The following is a 10,831-nucleotide window of genomic DNA, read 5'->3' as shown; positions in this document are numbered from 1 at the left end:
TTTATGATCGTATATTAGGTTCATGCACCCTTTTTTCGTCATAATAAAAAAATGAGTGGAGTTTTCTCACCTGTTTTCAAATGTCTATTTTTTTTTCCTTCCTTTCCTATCTTGAGCAATGAGTCAAACAATTAAGTGAATTATTTTATTTCACAGTACTTGGTCAAGGAACAGGGATAGATTAATACGGTTCGAGTCATTACCGCAACAATCTCTCAAATCTAATAGGCGTTCAAAGAGAACTTTGCCATCTCCATTACTCATCACCTTACAATGGCCACTAAAGAAGATATTGAGAACATCAACAAATCCATCGAGGCACTGTCTTCCATGATGCAAACCCTTACCACTAGGGTCACTACCATGGAACAAAACAAGGTCACTGTTTCCACCCTTGACAAACTGAAGGAACAAATGAGTAAGATTTCTGAGGATTTCACTTATGTGGAACGGCCTCCCACTCCTTTGGATGTGAAGGACAGACTCCCTGAAAAGTTCTCCACTGCTGATATTCCAAAGTTCAAGCCTACTGACAATCCAATATTCCATTTGAAGGCGTTCTCTGCAACCATGGCTCTTAAGGGATTGGACGTAACACTCTTCCTTACGGTGTTCCCTCTCTCCTTAGAACATACTTGCCAACAATGGTTTTATTCCTTAGATGCGAAGCATACTGCAACTTGGCCAGATGTCACCGACAGTTTCATGAATCGTTACAAGTGTAACATTCAAACTAAAACTTCTGAACGTGAACTCTCCATTCTCAAACAGAAAGAGAATGAAGGCTTCACTACTTACCTGAACAGGTGGAGGGAAACAGCTTCACTCTTGGTAGATCCTCCCAAAGAAAGAGAGATGGTTCGCCTCTTTATTCAAAATCTGACTCATAAATATAGGGAACATCTCAAATTTCTTCCACTGAACACTTTCGAAGCTGTATACGACATCGGCATCAATATCAAGGATGAGCTAATAAAGACTGCTGGTAGTAACAATAATAACACTTGGAAAAACAAGAAGAACGACCATCCTTCTTCTTCGTCTTCTAAGCACGAAAATACTACCAACAATATAAGCCAAGTTGATATCAGTGAAATGTTAGCTCTTGATGCTCCATTGCCCAAGAAGAAAAGAACTTACACCATTTAGGAATGACTTATGATGTGGCCTTTGATCGCCTTTAATGTCAAGGCTTTATCACACCTATTGGACCATTTCTAGAGCCAAAACATGAAGAAAGGAGCGCCAAATGGAATCCCAATGACTATTGCAAGTACCATCAAGGAAGGGGCCATACTACGGAGCAATGTTGGAATTTGAAGGACGTCATCCAAGACTTGATGGATGCAAACAAACTTCCTGTCCCTCCAGGCGGCAAGAAGTAATGAATACAAGGCACACAGATCCTTCGTGCAAGATTTCATGATTTCTTTCTTTATCATTCTTCTCCATTCCCCCATTCATGCCTAGCATAGGTTTTCCATTTTGAATTTTTTTATATGTTTCATGTGTTTCGTTCAACTTTTCCATTAATAAAATGAGCAATTTTCCTTTACATCTCGAACATAGAATTTTTCATTCATTCATTCATTCTCAATAATAAAAAAAAATCAATTACCGAACTAAACCCAAGGTACACCAATGACTTGAGGTACCTTTGCAACCATGTCATTCCCTGTTAACCGTTCAATCACATTCCATTTATTCATCAACCATTTTGAGCCTCGTCTAACATTTGGCCTTCATTTCTTCAACCCACATTCACTCAACCCTGGGATTGGAAGATGTGTAATTGTATAACATTCAAAAAGCAAGTAAAAAAAAAAAAGAAAGCAGCAAAGCAACAATAAAACAATATCTAAAGGCAAGTGTTCCAATGTCTTTGATATGAACACGTCTCAAATTGCGTCTCTCATCGAGTGTTTGGTACCGTGCCTGAGAAACATGAATGCTAAGTGAGTGATGGACCGCATGATATAAGATTGTCTACATTGATTCAAAAGAATTAAAAAAAAGAGAAAAAAAGAAATTCAAAACAAAAAAAAAAAAAAAAATAAAGTTAAAAATAAACTTGCAAAATTCAAAATTTTCAAATTCAAAATTACACATCTTGGGGATTCTCTCGGGTCTTGAGCCTTTTACCCCTTTCTTCCTTATACCATCAACTTAACCACATTACAACCCTTGAAAGACCTCTTTGAGGTGTACATACACTTGTGCAAAGTTCGGTTAGAGCTACGTTCGGCCTGATTCATAACGGATACGTAGGCAACCTCACATTGAGGTGCGGCCACATTCATATTCATATCTATGCATGATCGAGTCAAAGAATATCCAATGCTTATATCCCTAACCATTTAGAGCTAGACTTGGGGGCTTGAACCCAAATCACATTAGCTTACCCAGCCTGAAGAGTCATCATCTTTAACTCTTCTCACACCTCTTTCCATCGCAATAACCCTTGCAGCCAGCCTTAGTATCACATTCACACACTTCACTCACACATCCATATCCATATCAATCATCCTTCCCTTTAAGAGCCCTTTATCATGAAATCTTGTTTCAACACTGTGCATGTTTCATCATATTTAAAGTCAACATTCAGTAGAAGAAACATTGTATACTTGCTTAGCTTCCTGACCTGAGCAATAATCATTGTTTCGCATAATGTGCTAAGAAACATTTATATATTAATGATTTTTAATCATACAAAGCATATCATGCTTAGCTCCTTGACCTAAGCAACGTTCATTATGCAATAATCACTATATGTGCTTATCTTCCAGACCTAAGTGACGTTCAAAATCGCTTCTTTACACCATATATGATTCTTAGCTCCATGACTTAAGTTCATTCATCTATTGTGTCACATGATGTAATTGTCCTTAGCCTCCTGGCCTAAGAACATGCATCATGCATACATTATTTTCAGGACAAGCAATTCAATCCATACGATTCATTTCGTCTTGCTCAAGGAGGAAGCTCAAAACTTCTTTCCTTTTTTCGTGTCTTTTCTTTTGGAAGGAAGTTCGAAAATAAAAGTTCAGTTTTCACATCTTTCTTTTTCGGGAGAAAGTCGGTACCCTCCACTCATGACAAAAATTGATGGAAAATTTTTGCTTTTGCATCTTCGTTTGCTTGTGTCTGCACACACACTTATACACACACACACACACTCACAAGTCATCCACATGTCATGTCACATCAAGTCAAACTTGGTCAAGTTAGTGGTCAAGTCAATCACAGTATATACGAGTCCATTGGCAAATTTATTTTTGCAGGTTTTATCTACAGCCCACGTCCGGGGACAAACGGATCATTTACAGCCCACGACTGGGGACAAGCGGACCATCTACAACCCACGTCCGGGGACAAGCGGACCATCTACAGCCCACGTCCGGGGACAAGTGGACCACCATCATTTCATGACGCAAGGTTCTCGATACACAGAGACATGCAATCTCATCATCTTTCGACTTTCCTCAAGCATGGAAAGTATTATCCGGTGGATTTTTCTTCAAGTATAGAAAACCGCCAAATCGGCTTTCCTCAAGCATGAAAGGCATTATCGGTGGAATTCTTAAAGCATAGAATGACACCATATTCATTAGTCGGCTTTCCTCAGGCTTGGAAAGCGTTATCGGTGGATTTTTCTTCAAGTATAGAAAACCGCCAAGTCGGCTTTCCTCAAGATTGGAAAGCGTTATCGGTGGATTTTTCTTCAAGTATAGAAAATCGCCAAGTCGGCTTTCCTCAAGCATGTGAAGTATCATCGGTGGATTTCTTCAAGCATAGAATGACACAAAATTCATACGTCGACTTTCCTCAAGCATGGAAAGTATTATCCGGTAGGATTCTTCAGGCTTAGAAAACTACCAAACTCCTTAGTCGTCTTTCCTCAGGCATGGAAAGCGTTTCAAAAGACGTCATCCGGTGGATTCCTTCAAGCATAGGAAGATACCAAGCTCATTTGCCACCAATACACTAGCGTTAGATAAGCATTTTATCCCTTTACTCTTTTATCTGTAGAACTAACGTTTTTCTGCAGGTATTGGCGTATGCAGAATGATTTAGGATCGCAGAACGTCTTAAATAATTCTCCGTCCCTATCGGCTACTTTGACTATCGTTTTCGAAACTGACGTTTCTACAAACTCAGTCAAAGTGGGGGCTTCTATAGACACCTAAAAATGTCTCCCCAAAACCAAACCCGTTGATGAACACCTTTCACCGCAATTATTGGTCGAGTTGAGTATTTAATATTTGGAGTGCTTAAATCCATGTTCTATCCAACATATTTCATGAACAAATCCAATTTCTAGCTCATTTCCCTAAACCATAACCTATTTTCCACTTTTCGTGTCCACATTGCAAAGCTGAGAGAAACTGATTTTATGGCTATACATTTTTGATACAGTTATTATTTATTTGGATAGGCCTTTAAATAAGCTTTCCAACCATATATCATAAGCCCAATTCCGAGCTATAACGAAAAAGATATGAGCAATATACTAAACTCGGCCTAAAACCGACACCATTCCACTAAAACGACCATATCTGAAAAATCTTTCTATCATTTTTACCGGATTATAATTGGGTTGGAAATTAGACTTGATAAGATTTCCAATGATATATTATATGCCTTATTCCGAGTTACGGATCAAAAGTTATGATTATTTTAAAAACGGGTAAAAAACTAAAATTACCGCGCAGCAGCAAAAATGCCGCGACGCGGCAAAAGCTGACGTGTCACGGGACTTATTCCCGTGACACGGTGCCCATTTTTGTAATTTTGCTCAATTTTCCCCCGTGTCACGGGATTTTGCACCGTTTCACGGTGCAATTTCCCATGTCACGGTGCCCATTCCGTGACACGGGAATATTCCGTGTAAATTCCGCGTACTTTTTACACCGTGACACGACATACTGCACTGTGCCACAGTGGACAATGCCGTGTCACGGCATTTCTTCCCGTATCACGGTGCACATCCCGTGCCACGGGATTGCTCCGTGTTTTCTCCGCGTAATCCCTAAACGCGTTTTCACTTCCCGTAACCTAAATATTTCCCGTGTCACGCAAATTTGTACCGTGTCACGGGAAAGTTTCCCGTCTAATAGTTGGATTTCTCGTGTCACGGTACACTTTGCCGTGTCGCAGGATACCTTTTTAGGGTTTTTATCATTTTAGGGTTTCGTCTGCTCCCTCAGCACATTTTCCCTATAAATAGGACCCCCCTTTTTGCAGTTCGGGGCACTAATAATCATTCTCTCTCACCTTACACCAAAAATCATTCTCTTCTCCCTCTTTAACCTAATTTCTTGCCTCATTATTCTTCCATAATAATTCCCCTAAGCACTCCAAGGAGTCTATACTTAATCTGAGGTTCCGTCCTTAAACCAAGGCGTGAAAGGTACAAATAACCGAGGGTTTGGACCAAATTAACTCCAATTTTTATTTAATTGAATTTAATAATTTTAATTTGATTTATATTTTTATTGAAGTTACGAACAGTTTATTCATGATGTAGCAAATTAAAGGAACGCGCGGAATGTGAGTAATTAATTAATTTAATTACTCTGATTTTTTTTTAATATTGCTAGCATCATGATTAGGTTATTTTATATTTGATTTGACTTACAATATTATTTTTAAATTGCTTCCAATATTAATGGTAATTCTATTATTTTTTATGATCACCATATTGCATGTTAAAGGGAATATGTAATTGAAAATCACGCCTAATAAGATAATTTGGACGACCGGTTTAGGTTCCTTTTTAATCTTTTTATTAATTCAAGTGATCACTAATATTTTAGAATTTATGTTGCATTAATATTCAATCAATTTAGCTTAATAATAGTTTGGAACGAATTGAATATTTTGTTTGTATGCCTTTGAGATCGCAGGAATCACTTTTCACTATAAGAATCGAGTAGAGGCCAATACGGGCGAATGTGACTCCATGACTCACTTCGTACCATCATCCCCGATCCTCCTTTCGTGGTTCCGAATCATATGGAGTTAGTAATCTCATGGATTATGAATGGGGTGTAACCTTCACGAGTCAATCGTTGTTGCCTTCGTTGTGCCTTTATCGTGGTTGCCTTTTATGATCCGTGAACGGTTTACAAGTTCCTTAAACACTTGTTGGCGGCTCCCTACTTTCCTTGTCCCTAATCGTATTATGTCAATTCCCACTTCCTATGAGTGCCAAGCTTATTCAAAACATGCTTTTACGTAGGCGCACTTCGAGCGACGCCTACAGGTACATTTTGAAAAGTTTTGGTACATTTCACTACCCCACCCGTAGGTATAGTTATAGGTAGGTCTACCACTTCTACTGTGTTTAAACAGTTTTTAATTTTTGAAACAACACCCTTAGAAACAAAAGAAAAAGTTGCACCAGAATCAAACAATACTTTAATAGGAATAGAGTTAATAAAAAAAGTACCAGCGATCACATCTTTTGTGGAATCCGCCTCATGCCTACTCAAAACATTCAGTTTCCCTGCAGTTTCACCTTTCTGTTGATTTTTCCCACTGTTATTGTTATTGTTCTTCACCCCATTTTGTTGCACTCCCTTATTCCCAGTAAAGTTGTTGTTGTTTCCCTTGAAATTCCTCTGGTTTCCTCCTGAATTATTGTTGTTCTGCCTGTTCCCATTAGTATTCTTGGAGAAACACTCATATTCCCTATGCCCAAGTTTATTACAAGCGTGACGAGCAACCAAATTGCCTTTGCAATCCTTTCCAGGGTGATTATTTCTACACCTCTTATAATAATAAGTCCTCCAATTATTGTTATTCCCTTGGTTATGGTTTCTAGCCCCTCCATTTTTATTACGTCCTCCCTGAAGATTATTTTCCTGGAAGTTGTTATTGTTGTGGAATTTATTGTTGTTATGGTGGTACTTCCGCTTCTTAAAACCGTTTTAGTTTCCCTGTTGGTTACCAGAAACTTGCCCCACCTCCTTCCTCTTCTATCTTCCCTCTTTCTCAGCTAACTCCTTCCTTTTCTTTTCCTCCAATGCGTAAAGGTGTGCGACCCTTCCATATACTTCATCCAAGGTCTCAAACACTTGCCCGCACAGCTTTAACTGCAAATCAGTAGTCAATCCACTCTCAAACTTTCTAGCCTTTTCCTTTTCTGTACCAACAAAATCTTCAGCAAAACGAGACAACTCAATACTTGGTGTAGTATTCAGTAACTGACATGTTTTCCATCTTAAGGTTCGAGAACACCTCAGCTTTCTGCTTCTACAAAAATCTAGGGTAAAACTTGTTTCTCACCTTTTCTTGGAACTTAGCCCAATTGAATCCGGCCAGGTAGTGCTCTAATTGTAGTTTCATTTTGTTGCCACCAAAGGTCAACTTCACCCCTCAGATAGTAGGTAGCACAACTTACTTTTGAATTTTCAGGGCATCCCACAGCTCCAAACAACTTCTCAAACTCCCTTAATTTGTTTTCCTATATGGTTGGATCAGGCTCCCCTTGATATGAAGGTGGCTTACTTTGAGCCACCTTCTTGAAAAGTTACCCTTGGGCATCCCCATTACCATTTGAGTTTCTTTCCAACTGTTGGGCAACTGCTGCCAATTGCCTCACTATTTCACTAAGTTCGTTTCCCTCGCTGTTAGTGCTACTTCCCTCTTCCATCTTTCTTCTCCTGAATTAAAGAATAAGGCTCTAAATTAAATATGGTTTAGGTTAGCTCCCAAGAATACACTCAATTATTCATTAATACCCTTAAAACATTCACAATAATCTTGAAGCTAGTGAATTTTGGGGTATAAGTAGTAGAATTCCCAAAATTCGTAGCTTTATCAATTAATTATTGATTGCTAACCAACCATACATTTAATAAAGCATCACATAAATAAATAAAAATAATTCCCATTAACCCTCAAGGCTTGAAACTAAGAAATAAATTTAATTGGAGGAAGGTTTGTAAATTTGGGATAGTAATACATGATGAAAAGAAATTGGAGATGGGATTAATTATTGTGTTTGGGATGAATTAAATTGACAGAAGGAATTTAAAGAAATAAAGTGGAATTTTATTGATGTAAGGAAAGAATGAAATACTGAAATATAAATGAGTTTAATCACTTATGAATTTTCACAAGTTCATCACTAAATCCTTGTGGCATACCACTTATTACTTAGACTGCAAACAATGACAATACTGAAAATAAACTAAGAGTTCCTAATGAACGAAAAATTATAGGAGTCTAATCCTGTCGAACATTGTCCCTTTTGTCAGTAGATTGTTTGTAGCTTGAAAGATCGAAATCAGAATCGTTTGACTCCTCCATTGGTTCAGGTGACTCAGGTTCTGTTCTACTTGTACAAACTCCCCTTCTTCCTCCTTATCCGATGAAATGTCTATTATTATTGGAGTTGGAGGTGGATTAGGATTATAAATCTCCATAAGTGAACTATCTCCCTCTTGTTGTTCTCCATTTTCTGCCTGATTACCCCCTGACGAAGAAGAAGAAGAATTTCATGGTTGTTGATTAGGAGGAGGATTGTTCCCTACTGGATTATCGTAGTAGTAGTCAGGTTAGGGAAGATTTAAGTGCTGACAATGAGATTTTTCCACTCTTACGAGATATTTAGTCAAGAAAGCATAATCTGGATACCATTGGACATAATAGTCTTTGTATTTATGGTAATTTGGGATGTCTCCTGGAAGGTAAAAATCAGAAAATCTCTATTTGACAGCAATGTAAGGAGGCACCTTTGGAAGACAATGGACAATCATAGCCGAAATACGATCAGGGGTGTCATAAACTCTGTCTCGTAAGACATTGCTCATGTAGGAACAAAAGTATATGATCTTTTCTACAAAGTAGTAGGGGTGTTCATTATGTTTCTTAACAAGTGATCCTATTTGAGTAAATTTGCTAGGAAAGATTGGCATCCTGTAGAGGAAAAGGCTTAATAAAGAATTCCCTTCCTAAAGAAAATAAAATAAATAATACAGTCTTTGCAGGAAATTAAGTTCGTTGTTCAATCATACAATCTTGAAAGATCACATATAATAATACACATATTGCATGCTTTCATTAACAAACATCTAGTCATACAACATGCTTGAACACCACAAAATAAAATTATGCACATAGGAGAGAAATTAAATTCTAGCCTATATGCCCGTTTCTGTTCCTACCCAATCTCACCAACATGTTAATAAAAGCGTTTAACACATAATTCTTACCTCAATCCTTGCTCCCTGCAAAAATTAACAAACTAAAATATTTTTACCCTGCTAAAAAAAATTCGAAATTAAGGAAAAAAAAAGGGGCCAATAATTCGGCCCTATTAAAAAAAATTCGAGTGTCCCCTAAAAAACATAAAAAAAAAATTTCGGACCAAAAAAAAAAAATTCGGTTCTACTTAAAAATAAATAAATAAATAAAATCGGAACAAAATTAATACTGCATAATTAAATTAGCACTTGGCCAAGTTTAAAATGTAGTAAAAAGAATGTTTTCGGGTTAGTGGTAATCTAAAATATCAACCAAAGCTCCCAGATACCACTTTGTAACACCCTAGAAATTTCTTTCCTTAAAATACCACTTTTACCCCCCCTTTTTTAAATACGAATTAGGAATATCTAAGACATTACCGCCACCGTGAGAACGGCTAAGGAAAATATCAAAGATACACAGCGGAAGACTTCAAATCAAAACCATTTAAAATAAGTCAACATAAAAGTCAACAAACGAAAGTAAAGCTTAAAACCAAAAGAAACGAAGTCAATTAAAATCAAACTACAACTTGGAACCACTAAAGGCCCTTATTTAAACCAAACCAAATCCAAATCCTTGCGTTAGTACAAATATAAAATAACACCATAAATATTCAATGCATAAAACACATCGTAAACTAATAGAAACTAGCATGATTCGCTCTTCACTCATGCCCCGTCATGAATATGCTTCAATACCTGAAAAGCTTATCTCTACTTGCTTCCACTACTCTCCATTGAAAATGGGTCATCATAGGGCCAAGATAAAGACATGGCCAAAACACACAGACACACACAATCAGCAAAGCTCAGTACATAAGCGTAATTAAACACATTAACATGCTTTAACCTATCAACACACACACTTACCTCCATGCACCTGTTACAAGCACACACAACATTCAATAAGACTCATTATCTAGACACTAAATAATTTATTTAGCGTTGATTACGCATCGAACGGGTTTCCCACTCTACATCCCCAAATAAATTGAGGTTAACTGACACAGGAGCTAACCGTGCCAGCGACAAAACCACACACAGGTGGCGGAATTCCTGCGCATAATAATAAATAAAAGGAATGTACAGCGTCCTGTACTCCATTAGAAGTTATGGTTAAATATAAAACCCCATAATTCCCCCCGTATGTTCATACTCAAGGTATATACGTTCCAAGAGTTTTGGTGCGTAATCTCTTTCACTTTACGTTATTTACATATTATTAGACTTGGTGATGACTCACAAAACATATTAATTCAATCAACAACAATTATTCAATCAACAAACATACCAATTTAATTCTTGAACATTTAGTGACCACACAATATTTAATGTTGAACCCTTTTTAATTCTACCTCAGTGTCAAAGACATCTTAAACGCATAAAGCACCAAAAATCCTATCCCTCGGTGTTAAAAACACCTTAAGTGCACTAAGGCACCAACATAAAATTTATTCCTCGTGTACATAGACACTTATATAGCTCCTTTCCCATGCTTAAAGCATCAATAAAAATTATATGAACCATAATAAAATTCCTTTTCAATATACCAAGCCAAATTAAACATGTGGTTTAAT

The sequence above is a fragment of the Chenopodium quinoa genome, unplaced genomic scaffold (genome assembly GCF_001683475.1).
Source record: "Chenopodium quinoa cultivar QQ74 unplaced genomic scaffold, ASM168347v1, whole genome shotgun sequence".
NCBI lineage: Eukaryota > Viridiplantae > Streptophyta > Magnoliopsida > Caryophyllales > Amaranthaceae > Chenopodium > Chenopodium quinoa.
Note: the sequence above shows the minus strand (reverse complement) of the source record.